Genomic DNA, 21,821 nt, shown 5'->3' on the forward strand with positions numbered 1-21,821 from the left:
CGTGTGGAAAAAGTGAACTTGGGAGAACTGCAGGGCATGTAATGAAGTGGTTAGAGAGTCAGTGTAAGTAGGCAGAAGTGCTTTTTTTGGTGTTTTTCCACTACGTTTTTGGAACGTTTAGGGTTGGGTGGAAGACACTCAAAAAGGGATGAGATCCACTCATACAAGACCGGTGAGGCAGTAGTCCAGCTCCGGCAGCTGGCCGGGGAAGCCGCTGGGTTCCTGCTTCTTGCTGGGAGCTGAGCAGCACACCTGGGGAAAAGCCGCCCCCGGCAGACGCGGCTCTTGCAGCCTTCCCTGAGCTGCTGGCAGAGCTGAGACCCGAGGAGCCCTTCATCGAGACCACGGCAGCGGATCAGCTGCTGTTCAGGGCAGCGGGCAGGGGACTGTGTGTGTGCCACTGGGACACCATCAGCTGTTAGCCAAGAAGGGGTCGGTGTTAGCCCTGCAGACACTTGCAGCTGGGATGCGGCTCTCACCATCGAAAAACCCGAGAACCCTGGGATTTTTCAGCCCATTCAGACTGTATCCAGATCTGCCTAGTCATTTTTAATTTCCACAGCAGTTTCTTAAGAAGATCTGGAGGGTGGAGGATTAAAACAATTTATGGTTTACAGAAACTCGGCTCTGTTTTGCTCTGTTCATGGGAACAAAGTTCATAGCACTGGTTTTATGGTACCACCTTGCTTTTGTACTCCACGCTTTTTTAAACATGATAATGACTTCAGCGCTGTATAGTGCACTTAGTGCCGTGCAGAAAATAAAAGTATTTCCTGCCCACACTTCAAAAGAGCTGCTACGATGGTAAAGGCTCTTTCAAGCTTAGGGCTGCTAGCCTAAACAGTATGTACGCTGGGTTAGTCTGTCAAAAAGCTCTGCATTGCAAATGTAAATTTATCTTTGTAAGAATGACAAGCTCCTGTTCAAAGCAAAACACTACATAAAGCAGTTCACTGAGGCAGTATGTTTTACCATATTCCCCCTCTGGAAGAGAGAGGAGTTTTGTATTTCATTAATCAGCTTCTAAGCCCTGAAGGTCACAATTATCTGGCCACTATTTTTCAGTATTAGTGATTTTAGTACACGATTAACTTTCATGTGTGCATCATTAAGATGAGGAATTGTTTTTGAAGTTTCAAATAGAGCAGCAGGTCTTAGCTGTAGTATTTGCCATACTTGCTCAGCCACTGTTAAAAGGGATGATTTATAGAAAACCCAGCTGTGAGTTTTCGTTTCTTCAAGAGCAGGAGGCGGGACTAGAAACCAACCTAAAACCAAGCGGAGCATTGATCAGAGTAGAAATGATGTAGAGCACAGCTCCGCAGACAACAGCTAAGCATCGTGGAAGTATTAGCTGGCAGCGATAAGGAGGCGGAAGCAGGGCTCGGTGACAGAGGAGCCATCTGTCAGGAACTGGGAATCCGATTTCAAGAGAGCAGAAAATGAAGTACAGAAGAAAGTGATTTTGGTTCAAAGGTACAGTGAAGCTTAAGGATATCTGTGGACAGTAAGTTTCTATACTGTAGCAGGGATGTTTAATACAGCAGCTAGTACTGTTTGGAAGGGCTTTTCAGCTTTGAAAACAGACATAAGTAGCTCCTTTATAAAATAGCTTTTACTTAAAGCTTTTTATTTATTTTTAAGATGTAAATCAGCTTATCTGTTTGAGGTGGCTTGTTTAAAAACTTGTAAACAAACTTTAAAACTGCTGGTGTCCATCACTTCAGAGGGTGGTTTTGTTTAATAAGGTCATCTCCTGTCGAGGATAAGATTTGTTCGTAACCTTTCTGAAAAATTTCTTAGAAGAAAAGACTGCTTTGGCCCCAGTTGCGAGGTGAAAAAGGGTAGGCAAGAATATTTTTTCTGGAAAGGGGAAAGGAGTTCCCACCCAAATAGATCTAAACTAACTGGAACTACAGTGTATAAACACCCCGGGGCTAAATCCTACCCTCACTTACACTGATGTTAGTCAGGTTTAAGTCTACTGCAGTTAATAAAATTACTCCTGATTTAATTAAGGATAGAATTTGGTTGCACATTTCTTAATAACGAAAAAGCCCCATGGTTCTTTCCAAAGTGCATTTTATGTTAACAGATTATTAAGGACTTGCTTTAAAATACGTTAAAATTAATTGTAAACTCACATTATGATGCATCTTTTGTCACGTATTTGTATCCTTTGAAACTAGCACAAAAGCCAGCGTGAGATATTGTAAGCAATCTTATTATTTCTTGTTAGCAGGTTCTCAGATAAGGTTTGCACTGCTCATAGTTTCATGCTCGTTTCAGTTCAGTGGCTCATATTTGGGGTGATATGCTTTAATCCCAAAAAGGTTTGTGAAGCTCCAGCTGGGAGCGATAAGGCGATATTAGCTGTAGCAGAAAAGTGTCAAAGTTCTGTACAAGACCCCAGACTGTATTACTGGGAATGAAACTGTTCTATTACAAATTGTACAGAAAAATTACTCTTGTTGCAGTGGTTTTAATGTATGAGTTAGAAGCAGAAGGATTGGCTGCTGACTGAGAAAAAGGAAAAAAAAAACAACAACAAAAAACCAAAACCCACTCACTATTATGGCCCAATATGGATGACAAAACACTGTAGCATGTGTGGGAAAATGGCTGCAGTCCAATGTCTGGAACCATTTATCTTCTGGTAGAGTCTGGAAGATGACTGTTTTATGTATTTTACAGAAATCCCTGCTGATTGATTTCATTTACTTAGGGGGAGGGGGCACGGTGACTGATGGTGGGGACAACTGGCCAAAAAAAAAAAAAAAGTGGATTCTTTACATTATCCCAACATCCTGTTCTGGTTAGGGTTGTTGGCACCTTTTGAGGGGACCAGACCGTGCTGGGCAGCCCAGTACGTCCTGCCGTTGCTTTTGCTACTACACACAGCCAGAGGTTTGCTTCTTTTTTCCTGGGTCTCAGTGAGCTGGAAGTTGCGGATTTTGCTTTCCACTGGGGCCAGGCACATTTTGGAAATTATGATTTGCAGAGGTCTGAAGGGGAATGGACAGAAATGGGTACAGGTCTCTGTAGCCTGCCAGTAGCTTGGCTGGCGGTGGGCACTGTTGTTGAAGAGGGAGGAAAGAATTTGTGAAAAGTCTGGGGGAAAGTCTTTTCAGTGTGCAGGGCTTGCTGAAATAGCTCATCCCGCTTTGGCACATGAGGTCTGTACGCTAGGATGATGATACTGTTTTCTTCTGACATTTGTTGCTAAAATAGCCACAATTCCTGGTGTGTCTTTATTTGGAAGGAATAAAGAGCTTGTCAAGTACGGTAGAGACAACAGGGATATGCTGTACATCAGTGTCTTTCCTTTACCTTACTGTTATTTTTGTGTGTGCTCTGCCTGCCTGTCTGTCAAGGTGTTTGCCTTCAAATCAATTAGTCTCACATCTCGGCATGACAGCCGCTTGTTATATACCAGGCATATCTACAGACATTTGCTTTCATGTTGCAGGGAATCAATGCCAATATTTTCATATGAAGAAACAAGAGTGGAGGGACACGTTTCCTAGTCAGTACACTGCTGCTGTGTTGAGGTTTAACAAAAATGGAGAAAATGGATTTTTTAACTGACAGTACTACTTCATTTTGTACCCTTCAGTCTCTTCACAGGGTCCCTTACTAGTGGTTGCAATGCCAAGTCCAATGCAGTGTCACATAACAAACCTGGAGAAAGGGAAAAGAGTTGTGTCTCTCCCATCATGTCTGGTTTCCCAGACATAACCACAGTACAGTCAAGACATTTTTCATTGACAGAGTGGGAAAGAAAGCAAGCAAGATCTTCTACTTTACCCCAACCGCCAAGGAAGCTTCACGTATTTATCAAGTATTATTATCAGATTGGTAGGAGCTATGAAGCACTGTGCTTAAACAGTATCCCAAGAATAAACCCAGCATCACCTCCCTTCTGAACAGCACCCTGTACTATTGCCCTGCAGTGTCGTTCAGCCCACGTAGGTTCTTTGGCCTCCCTGCTCATCACGCTGTCTTGATGCGCACTCATTTTCTGTGTCTGTTTGTTGAGGTTGTGCTTATGGCTATCAGACGTCTCTTTGTTACTCATGTGTTGACCTCGGATTTCTAAGTTTACAGGAATTTAGATTAATCATAACCTTTTCTACTTTCCTAATTTCCTTAGCCTCCTTGTCAGCCACTACATGTTTGGGTTATCCTCCCACGGAACAGTTTCTTGTTGGGACGCTCCCAGAAGGGTAGCCAGTGTTGCTCTTGGTTGAGTTTGAGCCTTTGCTGCTTTTTGGTACCTCTAATTGAGGAGGGCAGTGGGTAGTGCCCTGGGTTTCAGGTGAAGGTACTGGTTCTTTTCCTTGAGTATGCCTCTAAGTTGCCCTGCAACACAGAGCAAATCTAGTGCCCCAGTGACTTGTTTAGAAGTTCTGCCTTTATCATGGAGTCCTCGAGGGGGACTGTCTTCCGCGACTCTTCGTGAGATAGTGCTGGTGAGCAGATCCAGTAAGTCCAGCATCTCCCTTTAATCTTGCATTTGGGCAGGAGGGGAAAAAAGTGGTCTAAGCTGATGCAAACTTGTCTTTTCATCCAATGGGTCTGCATTGTCCTGGTAATTCGGGGCACATTTGTGGACTGCCAGCCCCCAACCCTTCCTCTTCTGTAAAGATTTGTAGGATGTTGTGCTCAGGCTCCAGCCATTTCACTACTGCCTGCACAGTCCCTACATTTCTATTTGTCACCTCTTAAGTCTCTTCATTACCTGGAAACATCCTTCATGTGCCTATCACAAAGGTACCTTCCTGAGTGCACTATTTCTTACAGGTAAAATATCTTAGAACATATTTTACACGCATTGCACATTATCCCATTTTTTAATAAAGTTTGTCCTTTTGTACTTTGCAGTATAATACATGACAAGCATAGGCCGGGTGGTAGAGCTATAGGTGCCTCTTGTTTTCTTATCAGGTACTGTTAAAAACAGAAAATTAGATTAAAAGAAAAGAAGGGAGCTCTGTAGGCTGTGGAACATTATAAAACCTCCCACTGAATGTCTGCGCAGGACATACAGCAACAGCAAAGCTGTTATTTACTAAATGAGTTCAGAGTAGGGGCCAAGTGAATGCAATGCATAAATGATTTACTTATTCATTTATAACTCTAACCTAGAATAATGAATTTTTGCTGTCCCATAAAAAAGATGACTTTATGTGACCCTTTAAAGCCTTCAGCATTAAGTGGCATTAAGCTGATGGCTACTTGTTTTGTACCTTCAGTGAAAAATTATGCATAAATCAAGTAAGCTTTGCTTGTAATGTACTCATAATCCTCACAGGCAAAACTCCCACCCAAATCTAGTGATCAAGTATGGTTTCTTGAACTCAGCAGAAAGGTCACCTCATAAAAAATATGGGGGTATAATATTCAGGCCACCCAGGCAATTTTTTTTGGCTAGGATATTGCTTTAATTAAGTGATTCTAAAGTTAAAATAATAATAGGATTCTGATTTAAGCAGATAAAAGCCAGAGGAGCTACATTAAACTCAGTTTCCATCCGCCAAACACATCCAGACGAGCTAAGCTCACTCGCTGTTTGAAGAGCATTTTTGCACAGAGGGACAGACAGGATGGGCTGAGGTTGAGTCCTGAATGTTCTGGGGTTTGCGTATTTAAATCAAGCCCTTAGCATTGTTTTGTTCCTTAATTACTTCTGGTTTGTTGATTTATTGATGCTTTTGAAGACAAGTAGACTCAGTAAAACATAATCATTCTGTGTCACGTAAAAGCTGTTAAATCTGTGGACATTATAGGCAAAAGGAAAGGATTGATTGAGGGGTCTTTTGTGGAGGTGGTCTTCCACCTACAGGTAAAAACAGCGGTAGCTGTCTTTTAAAAGTGGACTTGAGTTACTGAATTGCAAATGAAATGGAAGGTCTTGTGAAACCACTGGATAGGGCTGTCTCAGTTCTTGAAATCTGCCAACGCAGCCAACAATTTGGGCAGAATATGAATGGGAACAAGCGGTCCTGCAGAAGGGGTTGGTGGCTGGAGCATCTTCATGGAGCACTGCTGGGAGAAGCGAAGGCTGGACTTACCTCTTCTGTATGAAATGGCCCTTCCATTTGGGGGTGACCTTGGGGGAAATAGGAGTACTATTTGCTTTAGCACTTGCTACGCAGGCTTTGAACAGGGATGAAAACCGCAAATGGCAATCCTTTGCCAGCCATGAGCACTGATGTACAGTTGAAAAGTCACGACGTGGTCCCACCTGGCTTAGTTTTGGGGAAATATTTGGAGCTTGCACCTAGTGTCTGCTGCCTGTGTCCCTGGGGCCCCCATACCCACCCCCTAAACTCCAAGTCCAAAAAGCACCTCTGCGTCTTCTTTTTCAGTGCAGCGGAGCATAGCATCCAGGCATTACTCCTTCTCTCTGTGTCTCTCCTGTGTCTGTGTGTCCCAGCTGCTACACCTAGAGCAGGGCATGGGCCCTCGCTTGTCAGAGAAGGAATTAGCAAATTGTTTATTCAGGAGATGTTAATTTGTCACATCCCTCCACCAGTGGCTAATGACCTACTTGGGCATCTCTGTTGTATTCATTTGGTTTGCAGGAATATGCACACAGATGACCAGGAGCGAATGTGGTAGATACAGGTGCAATGATGTGTACCTCTCCTGTGCTTCTGAGCTACTGAATTCAAAGTACAGATGTATGTTAATATTTAGGACTTACATAGTGCATTAAATCTCCATAGCCCTGTAGGAACATGTCTAATTTATACATCCAAAGTAATAGAAGAGGTAATCGCACGTAACAGTCTTTTCATCACTTAACCCAATGAGGAATGAAGACACTATTTTGTTTGGACTGTAATTGCTTATACATACCTGAAAACACCATCCCATATTCTCAGTTCTTTGTAAAAACACCACAGGTTTGTCGTTACAAGAACATTTCAGACAGCTGCATGATGACTTAACTTCACTTTTTAGCTAAACTGAAAATTAGGAGGCTGACCCAGATCTCAGTGGGATATCTCCACTGGCATTTTTCAGTGAACTTAGGTGCTCAACGAGCTAAACCAGTTCATTTTAAAAAATTGTTTGAAAATCATCTTTCAGAAAATATACTCTTGAAAGCCTGGTACTGATGATGAGCATGCTGGCAGACCTTTAAGGCAGCAGTCAAACACCCTCACGCTTCATGTTATTTATTTATATTACATTTATATTGCCCACCCAAGCTTCCAGAGCAAATTCAATAGACAGCTATAGTTCTGCCTTCATTCCTCAGCTCCGGTTGCTATGGCATCCAAGTTAGGAAAATATCTGCCAGCTCCAGGTGGCTGAGCATGCAGATGGGTGAAACATGAGCAGTAATTTAGGGAACCATGAGGTGGTATCCTACGACCAGCGGGTATTGTCCATGGTTTTTGCAAAAAGGGGCAAGGAGTTGTGAACATCGCTGGGAAACCTGGGCTTTATTTAGCTACAGCGAAAGAAGCAGCCTGTACCAGCAACCTGCGTTTGTACAGAGAGGCTCTGGTAGTGAGCTATGAAATTGTTCAAATTAAATACAAAATTAGAGATTAGAAGGGGCTGGCTGGTATCACCTATAGCTATGCTCAGTAGCATCCCACCCTGTGTTTCGTTCCACTCAGCTCAGTGGGATTATAATAGTTGTTGAATAAGGTGGCAGAACTGAGCCTTCAGGTTAAAGATGCATATAATGAGAATTGTAAGCACTGTGCAAAAAATCCTTTCTTATGTACAGAGTTGGTACTCAGAATTTGTCCCTTGAGATCTGCATAATATAATACAAATAGGATCTACAAATTCAAACTTTTTAGTCTTAACTATGTTCAGGATCAATATTCAAATGCTTCGGTAGAATTTCTTCCCCCATCCAGTTGTCACTGTTTTAAGTCACTTCAATAGCGAGAATTAATTTTCATCGAAAGCAATTTTTTCCCAACATTTCTTTGTTTTCAGTAAGAAAAGAACAAGAACAAAGACTACCAAACAAAATACAACTTGTCTAAAATCTCATAAAAGCTCTTGCACAAGAATCTATCAAGCCTGGGAAAATATGTGTTCTTTTGTAAAAACATATTTTTCCTTGAAGTCACTGCTAGATTGCAGAAGTTCACATAACATATCGGTATGTGTATGTGTTTATGTAAGACGGACCTCTGTATTTCACTTTCAGATGGCAGTGTTGCCTTGGCAACTGTATTTTATTGATTAGTAGAATATATGTAATTTGTTTCAGAGCTGCATCATCTTACAAGTTCATTTTTCTTTGTGAGAAGTGGTTTCATTTTCTTGTTCTCTGAGTAAAATAATTTGTCGGATATGAGAAATAGCATTCTTTTGATCCTTTTGGAGGTGTTTCTGTGGCTGTACACAAAACCCAACAAAGTTTGACACATGCTTGCCGATGAAATCATTAAATACTTTATCTACGGATACATGCATTTCTTACTAAAGTTCTTTTGCTGTATCTGTTAACCTAATATCTTATCTGTAGCTTCAGCTGGTAACCAATTGGAGACTCTGTCCGTGCAGTTCCAGTTATTAGATACTGTGTGGTGGTTTTCCTCCGGAGATTTCAAATTCCAATTAGTAATACTTTGCAGGATCTCTTTGAGCTAAGTATTATTATGGAATTTATTTTACACTTAGACAAGCTGAGATATGGAAAAATTACCCTCAAATAAGAGTAAATCTGAAATAGTACTGAGAGTAGCTCCTGAAACTCAAGAATCTTTTACTCTTGTTCTACCCATTGTGGGTTTGTCAGGTCTAAAGGTTAGTTCCTGATTTAGGACAGTAGCATTTAACGAACCAATTGTCCTGTCACCAGTCCTATTTCTGTGAGTGCTGGTTACGTTTATGAGAAGTCGTGGTCCTGACCTGAAGACCCTGGGTCTTCACACGAACCGCGCAGGGGAGAGGATGGGAAGGGTCGGCGGGATGCTGTGTCGCGGTTCAGATGGTGCCATCGTCTGATTACGTGCACAGCTGAAGAGATCCACATAGTTCGATTTACCAAATATCCTCCTGCTTTTGGCTTTGTCCTTTCCTCCTGTTTTTGTTTGTTTCATGGTTTATGAGTATCACAGGAGCCAAGAGCAGGCAGGGTGTGCAGCTTCCTGGATCAAATCAGGCAGGGGAGCAACAAGAAAAAAATAGGAAGGCCGAGGAGAAGGAGGCGGAGTACAAATAATGGATGGGAAGTAATGGAAGTTCAGCCAGATGTTCATGTAAAAGCTGTCTTTTTTATGTAGAACTGAAAGCATAGCCATCCCTCCAAGTCCTAACATTAACAATTTACAAATTATAGCAGTGATTGTATTTATATGTCATACAGAGTGTAAATGATGGGAACGGGTTGTCAACACACATAGGAAAACAAGTCTGAAAATCTCTAGCACTTTCTTTAAATATAATAGTTCCTGACAATTAAATATCCCATTGGTTGTTATCTAAATATTTATCTTCAGTGAAATTACAAGAAGTCCACAGTCAGAGAAAACCCACACTTTTCTGTTCTCTGTCTTAAAGATTAAATTATGTTCTACCTTTGAAAAAGCACTTGGTTTCTGGTTTTATCCTGTTTTATTTTTGTGGATAACTTTGAAAAAAAGAAAGAGAAAAGAGTCTGCCATTGATGGCAAGCAGGGACAAAGGCACTGTTACTAGATTGTGGTTTTGTAGGCTGTTTACCATGCTAAGTCAGAGACCATAATGTGAAATCATGTTTTTAATCTTTTGGATTAAAACATTCAACAACAGCCCTTCCTAGCAACAAGGCTCCACCTAACACAGCGCCTTATTTTCTTGCAAGGATCCTGCAGTTTTACATGGATTTTTTGGGCCAGTCTTTGGCAGCAACAACACTAATTTATTCCAGATGAAAGTCAGGCCCACTATAATTAGCAATACCATGGTATTTGTCTGAAAAATCAAGAAATGCTGGCATTTGCTAGAGACGCCATGTGTCTTGTGGAGAACCCGGTCCGTTTAATTCAAGCTTTTAGGTACTCAGGGTTAAGCAGATGGTCCCGTCCATTTGTCATAGCTGCTTAAATGCCTTGTACAGTCTAAGGAGAGAGCAGTTGCTTACTGAAGACCTGCGGAGGGAGATCCGTTCCCCCTCTCCATCCATCCACCCACCCGAGGATGATTCAGTCTGCCTCATTCAAGTAAATACCTCTTCCATTGGGAATATAGAGGAACAATAGGAAAAAAATGCTGGCACCTCCATGCAGTTGGGATTCATTTGCTCATTTGAAGATGGATGTGACTTATCTTCCCCTTGCATAATAAGCCAAGAATTAGAGCACTCACCCCAGAGAGAGGAGGTCCTGGGCACTACTCGGTCTGAGTGAGTCGAGTTCACATCTTCTACATTTAACTCAGAGGAGCTAAATTCCTCCCTTCATAAGATGACCATCCGTAAGTCTCCATGCTTTTGTTTCTTATCCTTTCCTTTTCTGTGTGTCTGGGAGGACTGTGAACTCTGTAAGGCACCAGTGCGTTTGCCATTGAACGTTTGAGCAGCACTGACTGTTCTGATGTTGGCTGAGGTTTGTAATGAAATATAAATAATAGTAACACTTGTGCAAATTTCTCCCTTCGCACCACAGAAAATGCTGATTATAAGCGTTGTTCTGGTAGATGCATTACATGGTTTTGGTTGGTATTGGTACAAGGTGGGCTTTGTGCAGCCTTTGGTTGTGACATCGTTTGTGGAACAGAGAAGAGTCTCCGGGGATGTTGGACTTGACTTGTATATTTAGGGAATGGCTGGCTGCTTATTGGTTTTCTATGGGCATGATTATTTCCTCATTTTTGGTTGTTTCTTCTAGGGACGTTTGTGCTGGAGCTTAGTAGATCTGTAGCACTGGGAAATACGGTGCTCCGGGGTCCCTTCTTGCAAATTACTCTTTTAGGAGCTTTTTTGGACCTAGGCAAGTACGTAGCTCAGGGCAGAGGTAGGCTGCAGAGCTCCTACTCAATGCCAGAGCCCCTCAGCATCTTCTTCCCTTGGAGTTTCTAAAGAAGGAAGCGGTGGGAGGGACAGGGCTGTGAGGACAACATGAGGGCATTATGCTATGAGGACATTATGCACTCATTCCTGCAACACTGGCGAAGAACGCAGCAGTGATATGTTCCTCCTATGAGTCATGCTGGAGCTGCCAAAAGTTGGAGCAGCCCATGGCCCAGTGATGAGTAGTGGCTGACCTTTATTCCCGTCTTAGAGAATATTGTAAAACTGAGCTAAATGAATTGCTTTTGGCATCAGCGCAGCCTAGTTTCCTACAGATTTGGACTCCTTCCCCCCCACCTCACTGAAACCAAGTCCTTACTTCCCCTCTTCCATGCCACTCCCCAGATCTCTCTCCCATCCCTTAAATATTTGATGGGAAAGTGGTACATATGCTGTGGCTGATGCAGAGTCTGTGTACTCTTTAGCCAACTGTCCGCTGCTCCTCAGCATGGGTCGTGGGTCACCCCACAAATGCCTTTCCCTTGCTGGAATACTCGTTTGTATGCTTACCTTTACCCAACACCAGCTTTTCTAAAACGTAGTATCTCTGAGACCTGGCTCCCCCTGTCAGATTTGACTGAAACTGGCCCATAGATTCTGAAATTATATTGGGGTCCAGGGGGGTGTCCCAGAGAGACGGATTATTATTTCCTTAGGAAGCAATAGTACAAATACACTGTAACGCAAGCAGAAATTAAAAGCATTATGAGGAGATTAGTAGGTGAAGCTCTGTGAGTTGTGTTGTGGAGACAGACATAAAAGGAACACATTTTTAGGTTTGCCATAAAATCTTTTAAATTATTATAGTGAAAAATTGTTGAGCAACTCATCATACGGAAAATATGGGACTCACCCTGCCAATTCATCCCCAGTGTATTCCAGCCCAGCAGATGGATAGCCAGTGATGAATTTGGTCTGAGCTTATCAAGCATAGTAAACAGCTATACAGCATAGAGATGGCTAAAGTTATATCAGTACATTGCACCTATAAAGTGACACTTATTTTGGCCATCTCCTACTTTGCCACCTTTAAAAGTATTATTAACTGTACCTACCTTCTATTAAATAACATTTAAAAGAGAAATAAACTTGTATATAACAACTGAAACTATATTAAAATGTATGTACAGTCAAGGAGAGTTTTAGAAGTTCATGAATGCTGTGTTTAGCCTTCCATCTCCTTCTGTGTCTCCCCATCTGCAGTTATAAAAATATCATGGCTCACACATGTGGTTTACTCTTCAGAATATTAAAAAAAAGAAAAAAAAAGATTAACTATGAATGGGCAAGAGTTTTTTCCATTGATTTGGAGCTTGTCTTGAACTATCCAAGGGCAATTCAGCTACTGGCAGTTCAAGAAAGGCATGCAGACATGCTACTAGCTATTCTTGGAAACTAATTTTCCTCTTGAAAATCAGATTGCACAAATTGTTCAGTAAAAGTCACAGAAATTGAATGTGTTACAGTGCCAAAAATATTTAACACGTGGAACTCACCAGTGTTTATAATTTCGGATTTATCCTTTGCTTTCAGACCTCAGGCAACTTCCTCCTAAGGCTGTTATATTTTTTTATCAGTCTGAATCTGCATAATCATTTCTCTGTTTCAGTATATGTGGTGATCCACCATAATACACTTGCACAGACCTTCAGCGTGTCCACTTGGCTTAGGATCTTCTCGTGCTGTCACCACTTCTGCAAGTGGGAGTTAGGAGAGTAGAGGCCAGAGACTGGCTTCAGCCTGGCAAGGTGGGTCTCCCCAGTACCCCCAGTACTTAGTAGGGAGAAGCTGTTCAGAGCAGGAACCTAACATCACATTGCTTTAGTTTCCTAAAATGGACCACTTTGAAGTTTTTAACCCCGAGGTATGATGTGGCTAGTCTACAAAGACTGTTCTGAATTAGACTGTACCGGGGAGGGGAACTCTTGTCTTACTCCGTTTACAAAATGACTCTCAGTTCTCAGCTCATGCCAATTTATATGCACTGACTCCTGGACCAAGCAGGACTTGTGTACACATCCATTTCAGGAGAGAAACCCCTGCTTGAAAACCTTGACCCAAAATGTTAATCTCAAGAGTGTACTCTGCAATTTGCACAGCAGGACATATAGTTTGTGCATGAGAACAGTAATAAAAATATCTTCATATTTATTATTTATCAAATCAGACTTCTAGAGTGTTTTTGGATTGTTGGATATCACTGCAGAGTCCATCTGGGTCTCCTCAGGGAGAAAATGCAAAGCACCATCTTGGGCTGTCGAAGCAGTTTCCTTATCTCAAGGGATGCCCTCATGGGGCAGAGCACTCATGGAAAAACATCTAACCTGAAGGCCCTGAGCATTAATCTGAAAGCTCTTCAGTGCTCATCTCCTAGCCTGGCAGCAAAATAACCCTCCTGAATAAAGGAGCACAGTATTCAAAAAAAAAGCAATGCCAATGTTATTCCTTCAGAAACTTGATAGAAGTTAAATTCTGCTTTTGGAAATGTAACTTCCCTCGGTGCGGGTAGGGATGTGAGGGGTTTCCAAGTGGCAGAGTGTTCATCCAGAAAGAAATAGCGGTGAGTGGGGAATTTAACAGCGAAAGCGCTGAGTACGTTTTCCCCTGCAGTCACAAAATACTTTAGGGATAGAGTCTCTTGTAACCTAAGGAAAGAAGGAGATTTTAAAAAGGGATAGCATGAACCAGTACCTACCTTGAATCAAAATATCTTCAGATTAGGAGCATATTCAATATAAGCCCAAATTTGAATATGCTGGATGTGTCTTCCCCTTAACCCTCTTGTCTTTACAGTGGGCCAATTGATAATTCTTTCAGGACATCTTTTATATTTGATTGCAGGTATACATTTTCCTATTTGAATCAACGTATCATCTTTAGGAAGTGATTAAAGACAGGAAGAGACTTGGTAGTCTGAAGGTAGCATGTCCTCATTGCAAATGAATTATTTACTCTCCTTATTTAAGTATTTTAGTGCAAATGTCCAAAATGCACAAAGGAAGAGATGATTGTAAGGTTACGGTAGTAAGCTCCTGGAAGCTTTTGTAGTGTAGATGGTCAAATTCACATACCTGAGAAAAAACAGTGGCAGAGACAGGAGGCAGCAGTGGTATTAGGAAAATAACTCTTCGAAGTAAGATTTGGCAGTCTGGAGACTGCTTTTTTAGAAAAAGATTCTGACTAGGGTTAGGATGTAGGATTTTAGGAGAAACATAAGGTCAGAAACTAAAATTGTTTCTAAATATACCCAGTTGCGCTTTTTATTAAAGGAAATTGTCCCTAACTAGAAGTCCCTGTGAGTACTGTGAAAGCATGCACCTCTGATGTACGCAGCAACAAGCTATATATATGTATATCACAGCTTGGAGTCAAGGTAGGTGCCCAGTACTGTGTGCTTTTCATTCTTGGTGGCTATTGCAGGTATTTCCAGTAGAAAATTATATTTTGGGCGGCTGGTGGAAAGGATCTAAATATCTTACAAATTTTGTATAGTTATGGGTGAAATATTTAGGAAATAAATTCCTAGGTAATTCTAGGGTAAAAACCCACAGTAAAGCTATATATGATATAATATAATAATAACAATCTTCCATCTTAACATTCCTGGGGACTTATTTGTGATGCTGTCCTTTCTCATTTTTTCATCTCCTGAAAGCCATATTTGCCTTAGGGGTGTGGTATCATGGTGTTAAAAAGGAGCTGGTGCTACTGGTCTCACGATTGACTGCCATACTTCGAGCAGCTCTGTTAGCACACAGCTCTTAAAAGCTGCTTTGGAAGGGTCTTTACACTTACTACAGATGCTAATGTCCTCATGTCTTCCCAAATGATGGAGGAGAATGTTCTGCCCTTTTCGTTTCAAGGCATCATAAAGTGTTGGAGACTTTTGAGGGCGGTTGCCAGATGTGATTAAAAATTAATGAAGCAGAGCAATTGTACCTGATCCCCCTGACAGACACTTGAATAACAGCTTTTCCTAAGACTACCTTTCTAAATGGTTCTTTTTTGCATCTGTATTTCTCTCCTTTCTGACCACAGTGACAACTTCCTTGTCATAAAAAATGGAAAACAATAGTAGAGGACATTTGGGTTTTTTTTCATGCAATTCCCTGCAAAATCTAGTTGGATTCTGTCCATTGCACATAGAGTGAGCTACCAAGATGGACTGTAAACTGAAGCATAAAACTAAGTCAACAGGTATTAAGTGGGGAAGCAGATGTGCCTCTTTTTAGTGGTACAGGAGTTACCTTCAGTAACGCTCATACTCAGTATGTGCTAATTGAAATGTAGCAAACTCTGTATTTTTGGGATAGGCCTACTGCATTGCTTCAAAGCCTGTCTGCACTGGAAGAGAGAGTAAATACCATCTTTCCTATGTCCTGTTACCTCAGCATTAAGATATTTTAAAGGAAAGGAAATAGAAAAAAGCAGGCGGTGAGGAGGCGCGTGATCTCTGCATTGATGCTTTAGGAGGTCATTGGGGAGTGTTACTGCTCAGTCTCTGAGACTGAAGAAAAAAAATAATATGACGGCAAAGTAATACTAATTAATGCTTCTTTACTACTTTACATATGCTGAGCATTGCAGAGACACCAGCTAAATGTAGAGACTTGGTTATACATGGAGAGATTTGGTTCTTCAATTTGGTCCTGTCAATCTTTTTGAACAGTTATATGTAACTATAACAGTTATATATAAACTATAACAGTTATATATAAATAGATTTGACTGAGCATTTTTCTTTGCAGAAGCAGAGACAAACGGTCGTGATTATCTATGAACTGTTCATAAGGCTTTGTATAAAAAAAGCTTTTGGGGCTAAATTCTGATATTTTCACTCATACCAAATAGGAATGTACTCTTCAGGTTATTTATTAGTAGCGAGAGTGTCCGGCGTTTGGCAAAAATGTTCTCTGTGAAATATTGTTTTGGAGAGGTATTTATCACTAAGATGATTATTTGGGGATTTTCTTTATTTGAAAAAACATACTCCTGGCTGGTCAGACGCACTTTTTTTTCATTGTGCCTTGTACAAGACAACCATTGGCTATTTAGAAGAGCAGTATTTACCCGACACAAATATTGTTCTCTTAAAAGTAAACTTTCATGATAATCCTTCACATTATCATGACATCAGTACGCAGTTACTCATAGTCACTGCAGTTATGTAGTTCCCCCCAACAGGATGCTGTTAAATAAACAATGTTATCTGAGGAATTGGCAATTCTCTCTTCCATGCTTCGCCCAAAGTGTATTCTTAGCTTTTCATTCACTGGTATTTTTGCTTTCCTGGAATCTGCTCTTACTGCCTTCTGAAACTCAGAGCTGTGCAGACCTCTCATCCAAGCAAATCTGTGATAGTTTGGAGAGACCTGCTCTTTGGTATTCAAGAGGAGAAGTGAGGGTTAACTAATCCGGGTGCTGCAGCTGAGGTTATCATCCAGCACCCTTACAAACTGTGGAAAGCAGCGCTGTGTGAAATGGCACCATTCTATAAGCAGGGATGCAAATGATGCTGAGATGCCAGCACGGCAGGAATATAAGGTCCTGTTCGCAGGAAGAGAAGAGAAGTTTACTGAGTTTCTGCTGAACAGCTACAGGTGTGGCAATCCAGAGGTAGTTAAATGCAAGGGCTGGAAAAGTAAGCAGTGCTTTCCAGCCGCAGCAGCCGAACGCTGCTTGAATTAATGTCTCCGTCTGAGAACAGAGCTGGAACTGTATCATCAAAAAATCTACTTCAGCAAGGAGTAATAAATTTGCCACCTAGCCGGTTTGAGACCGAAGCAACCTGTTTGGTCAGATGTACCTCAGAGTATATATTTTTTCAGAGTTGTCCTGAATCCAGGATTCCTCTAAGGAGGAGTAAATATTCGCCCTGCAGGTTGTGACAGAGAGTGGATTAGATGAACTTTCACTCTCCACTTTGGCCTTATTTTCTGTGGTTAATTTCACTCCTTAGATGAAGTCTTTTTAAGATAAAAAAGAGCATGGTCATACTTGGGAGAAGAAGCCAAGTCAATTTTTTTTTTAATAAAAACTGGTCATTTTACAGGATGTGGCTACAGTTATTATCAGTCCCAAGTACGTGAGTCAGGTGGTGGTATTATCAAGTTATTCTTTACTCTATGTTTGTGTAAGATCCACTGAAGGAAATGTGACTGCCTTCACAGGCAGTGGAGTTAAACATTTTCCTAAACTCAGTGACCAGAGCACATGGAGGAATGAAATTTGACAGAGACTCGGTGAAGTATCCTTACAATTAGTGGGATAGGTGTGGAAACCAAGACAATAAAAAAAACCCAAAACAGTTGGAGAGTCAGAAAGAAGAGGTATACGTATGAAAATAAAAGAGAAAGGAGCCCAGCAGTAAGGAATTGTCTGTTTTGTTGAAAATACAGGAGAGATCAAGGGTGTGTGGTTCTTTTTCAAATCCCTTTCTTGTGTAAATAATATGATGTGTGCTTTATGGCACAATCCAGCAAAGCAAGCAAGGAAATAAGTGTTAGACATGCTTAGGTGCCATGATTTTGATGACACAAGTCTGTTGAAAGTCCTGATCAGGAAAGCAATCTTATTCAAGACAGCACGAAACTGCACAGTTAGACCCCTTACAGCAGGAGTTTAAATTCATCTTTTCTTCAGAAGAAAATGGCTTTAAATGTATCGCTTGATTGCGATCTAGGTTACAGGAACATACTGCTATAAAAATATAGCATTAGTGGAATTTTCCAAGTCCAAAAATAATTTAGTGTCCAAATACTTATTTTATCTGATTTATGGCTTCACAGCCATGTCTAAGCCAGTACTGCCAAATAAAATTTTCTTTACTGTGAGATGTATTCTTCTCAGGTATTTGGAGTGACGTCTAACATATAAATTAAGCGAAAGTTTCCTTCTAGAAATATTCAGCTATATTTATATTTTTAAAGTACAACTTCATATTTTATATCTTAAAAGCGTTACTTCATTTTTTACAGTATCAGTGCCTAAACATATATATGATATGCTTCATGAAGTCAAGGACCCAAATACATGCAAAAACTGTGCAGTCATATCATACAAAGGTGTTTTCTTCTTAATATCCTTGTAAAAGTACTTTTCTGTACTCCAATAACTTACCAATTTCCTTCAATGAATGTGTCTCAGGAAACCAATCAGGCAAAAGAGTAACAGTGAATTTGCCCTCCCATTCCCCATAGATGGGTGTGTTCCTGACACCTATGTTTAGACATGTAACTGAAATAATATTTGCATAAATTCCATTTAGTAAGGATGCATTGGCTGATGCCAGTGAATGTTAGCGCACTTAATCAAACAGTAAATAGGAATGCATGTCTAAGCATTGATCATTTAATGCAGACATTGTCAGAAGAATTAAATAGATCATGACGTCCTTTTGTTCTTTCTTTTTACTTAGTATAATATACTGTTGCTTTCTAAATCTCCTCAGGCTCTTTAATAAAGAAAGATTTCTTCTCTTAATTTGGACAGCAGCATAATTGGGGTGCTAAATCATCCTCAGGGATGTAATCAAAATGATCCTTCTGTGTAACAATTCTCTATTTTTCCTGCTTAGTTTAGAGCAGAAGGAACAGCTTTAGGCAATTGCAATCTGTTGCGTTGCCTTAAAAATCAAGCGTTGATCATTATAATATAATAGTTTTGAAACCAAAGGTCTCCAGGTCCCTTGTAAGTAGATTTAATTCAATGTTCAAAATTTCTGTTGTGGTAGGTGTGGTTATGGCCCTTTTAATGTAGGAAAATCTGATGCACAAAGATAATTTAACAGAATTACAGGATTTGATTTGCCCAATTCAAATCATAAACCAGCAGTAGAATCTGGAAAAAAAATAATCACTAAGTATGACTTCCAGTCTGCACTGTTAGCTGCACAAAATGCATCAAACAAATAACTGCCTAACTCTAGACCCTATTTAGAAAAAGTCATGGGATCCGTGCACTAGCGTTTTCCATACTTGATGGGAAGGTAATAGCAGTGATCATGAAGCTGAGGCTTCCTTCACAAGGTGCCCAATGCAGAGAAGGGGTCCGAGAGGAAAGCCCCAGACTGGGATCTCACCAGTACTACCCTTCCCTGCCTGCTGGTCTTGGCATTAACCCTGCAGTCGCCAGTGGATATATTTGTTCTGGTTCCAGGTATTGCTGCTTGAAGCCAGTGAGGTGGAGGGAGACCTTTATTCTAGAAAACAATCAGAAAAGGGTGATGATCTAACGCCTGTACAGTTTCACCCTTCAGTTAAATACTATGGTCACCAGCATACACATCATTGAATCAGATTTCCTATTTTTATTCTAAAAAAAGGCAATAGCAGAGCAGGACTCTGACCTAAAAACATACACTAAGGCATCTCTACTCAGCAGGAGGGACTTCAGCTAATGCTATCCTTTGGAGTTATGCTCAGCTGCTAATTTAAGTGCTCAATGCATGATAAAGTTCCTGTTGTGATGCTCGGCAAAAGAGCGACTCGGCTTAGAAATGGTGCAGAGAGAGACGTGGAGGTTGAGGCGAGCCGGGTGGCTGGTGGACACTGCAGCATCCTCCTGGAAATGACCTGCCCATGCTCACTGAGAGCATTTCTCCTGCAAACAGAGGACATGCTAATTTCTCAATACACCCTCAATTTCCACTGTATAATAGCGTTAATGACCTTGACAAAAAGTGTTTCCTGGGGATTAATAACCATTTGAGGTTTAATGACCTGAGGCTATGCCTCAGGCCATCAACTCCTCCAAGCTGCTCATTAAATCCTTAGGGTACACAGTCTGCTTCAATCACTCCTGCTTAAGCATTTGCTCAGTGTCACCTAATAATGATATTCTCCCTGAGGTATTTCCTCTTCAGAGGCCCTGGTGTTGGAAATGTGTTTGTCCTTAAGTCTTTTGGGAAAAGAACTCATGGTTAATTTTTTAGGTGACTGTGTATTACAAGTCAAAGCATTTACTCAGGCTGTCACTAAGTTTCTGCTGTGATGAACACAGTAAAAATGAGACAGTTAAATTCATAAATTGCACCCTGAATTGTAAAATATTTGTTTTAGTTGCTTACAGTCTTAGAATCTAAATCAAGAGCCAGTAGCCTCCCCCCATCCTAACACTGGTGGTTCAACCAGAGGTATTTTATTTGAGAGGTGATACGGGACAGGTTACCACTTTCTAGCAAACAGTGGCTTCATACTAGCTCTAAAGGATACCCCAAATTCAGATCTGTGCAGAAGGGACAATATAATAGAGAGCACATCTGCCTGTTGGAAGAGAAATGCCATTGCTAGGCCAATTTCTTACTGATGAAGTCATAAGTCAAAGATGGTGTATTGTCCTGTGTTATGGTACATACTTATGAAGGGTGAACTTGTTTTTCTGTCGAAGATTTTTCATTTAAGGGAACATTCTTCCCACATCCAGATGGCATCAAGTACAATTGGATCTTAGTTAAATCTGCTGCTGTGGTGTTACATCGTGTTCCCTGTTTATTTGTGTAATAGTGCAGCGCGGCATGCCAAATAGGCATGGCACAAACAAATTACTATTAGAAGTTTCTTCCCAAACTTTCTAAACTGAAAGAAAAGTGCAGGGAAGAAGGCGATCAACAACAGTTGTAGAAAACCGATACAGTGAGCACGGTGCAGAGTTTATGTGTCTACAAATCAGTTCTATTGTCTTCACATCAGTTGTAAGAATCCTCTGGTGAGGCTTTGCCAGCATCCCCTTTGCACATTAGTCTCCGTTGTGCACTGAGCAACTAGTTAACTTGACATGTCTAAGGAGAGCTAGGAGCGGTGCTGTTAGGGCGCTGGAGAGTGGAGGTGCTCACCTCCCTGAGAGGTCAGGGAAGACCTGCCCTCAACCTGACTTGAACTTAGAACTAGCTATGCTGTCCCTGTGCTTTGAGCTAACATCTTTGTCCAGACACAGCCCGCATTTTTAGGGAAAGAAAAGCATTCTTCTGGCAAATGCTAAAAATCAGAAGTACTTGGGGTTGTTTATAAGCTTAAGATAATTAAAGAAAACCTGAATACCAAGAATGCAGAGTATCAGCTGCGGGGGAAATCTTGATAAATGTAGCTTAGTTCTGGTAAGTGTGATACACGTATATCCTATGGAAACCAGGAGGTGAGCTGATGAATAAGACACAGATGGGGTGAACAAATCAAGTACTTAATTCCTTGCTTGTGTTTGAGATTAGTGGATTCTGAGGTCAAGTAACTCTAATTCAATGACATGCTTTGTGTGGGAAATACATGCTGTTTATGGTAAACACTGAGCACCTACACAGGAATGTTCCTACATAAATCTCAAATCCTTTTGCACACACGGATACCGATCATTTACGCCATCACTGCAGATGGAGAAAATCAGGTGCAAATAGGTGAAATTATGGACCTTAAGTCAGACAGTACATTAACAGGAGATGCCTCAAAGAAGAATTTATTTCATCTCACTGGAAATGTCTCTAGCTTTATATGCCTGTTCTTCCCACATTCTCTGTATAGTCCCTAAAGATGAATGAGCACTTTCTGGGTACAAGCCATTTTACCTCTTTTAGACATTAACTTTAAGATAAGATAAATACTTTCATGGAAGTACCTCTTTCCATAGCCTTCAGGAGCACCTGGGATGAGTAGTTCCAATGCAGTTGCAGGAAGGTGAGATGATTCCCACCCTTTATATCCAGAAATCCCCATGTATGTAAATAAATGTTCTACATGGATGACAAGATGGCTGCTGTGAAGACAGGCCAACTAGATATTTAGGCATATGCTTATTGCTA

The 21,821-nt window shown here is 41.0% G+C and overlaps 1 protein-coding gene across 5 annotated transcripts in view; it reads left to right on the top strand.

Moving 5' to 3' along the window:
* STARD13 (StAR related lipid transfer domain containing 13) overlaps positions 1 to 21,821 on the top strand; it is a 252,009-nt gene that overhangs the window by 172,765 nt on the left and 57,423 nt on the right. The window contains exon 1 of one of the 5 annotated variants that reach the window (XM_049822920.1): positions 1,487 to 1,507. The exons of the other annotated variants lie outside the window; for them this stretch is intronic. The gene's annotated coding sequence lies outside the window, so the exon portion shown is untranslated. Of the gene's footprint in view, positions 1 to 1,486; positions 1,508 to 21,821 lie in introns of those variants that run through there. 5 annotated transcript variants of the gene reach the window in all.

This window comes from Accipiter gentilis, chromosome 19 (genome assembly GCF_929443795.1).
Source record: "Accipiter gentilis chromosome 19, bAccGen1.1, whole genome shotgun sequence".
NCBI classification, from domain to species: Eukaryota; Metazoa; Chordata; class Aves; order Accipitriformes; family Accipitridae; genus Astur; species Astur gentilis.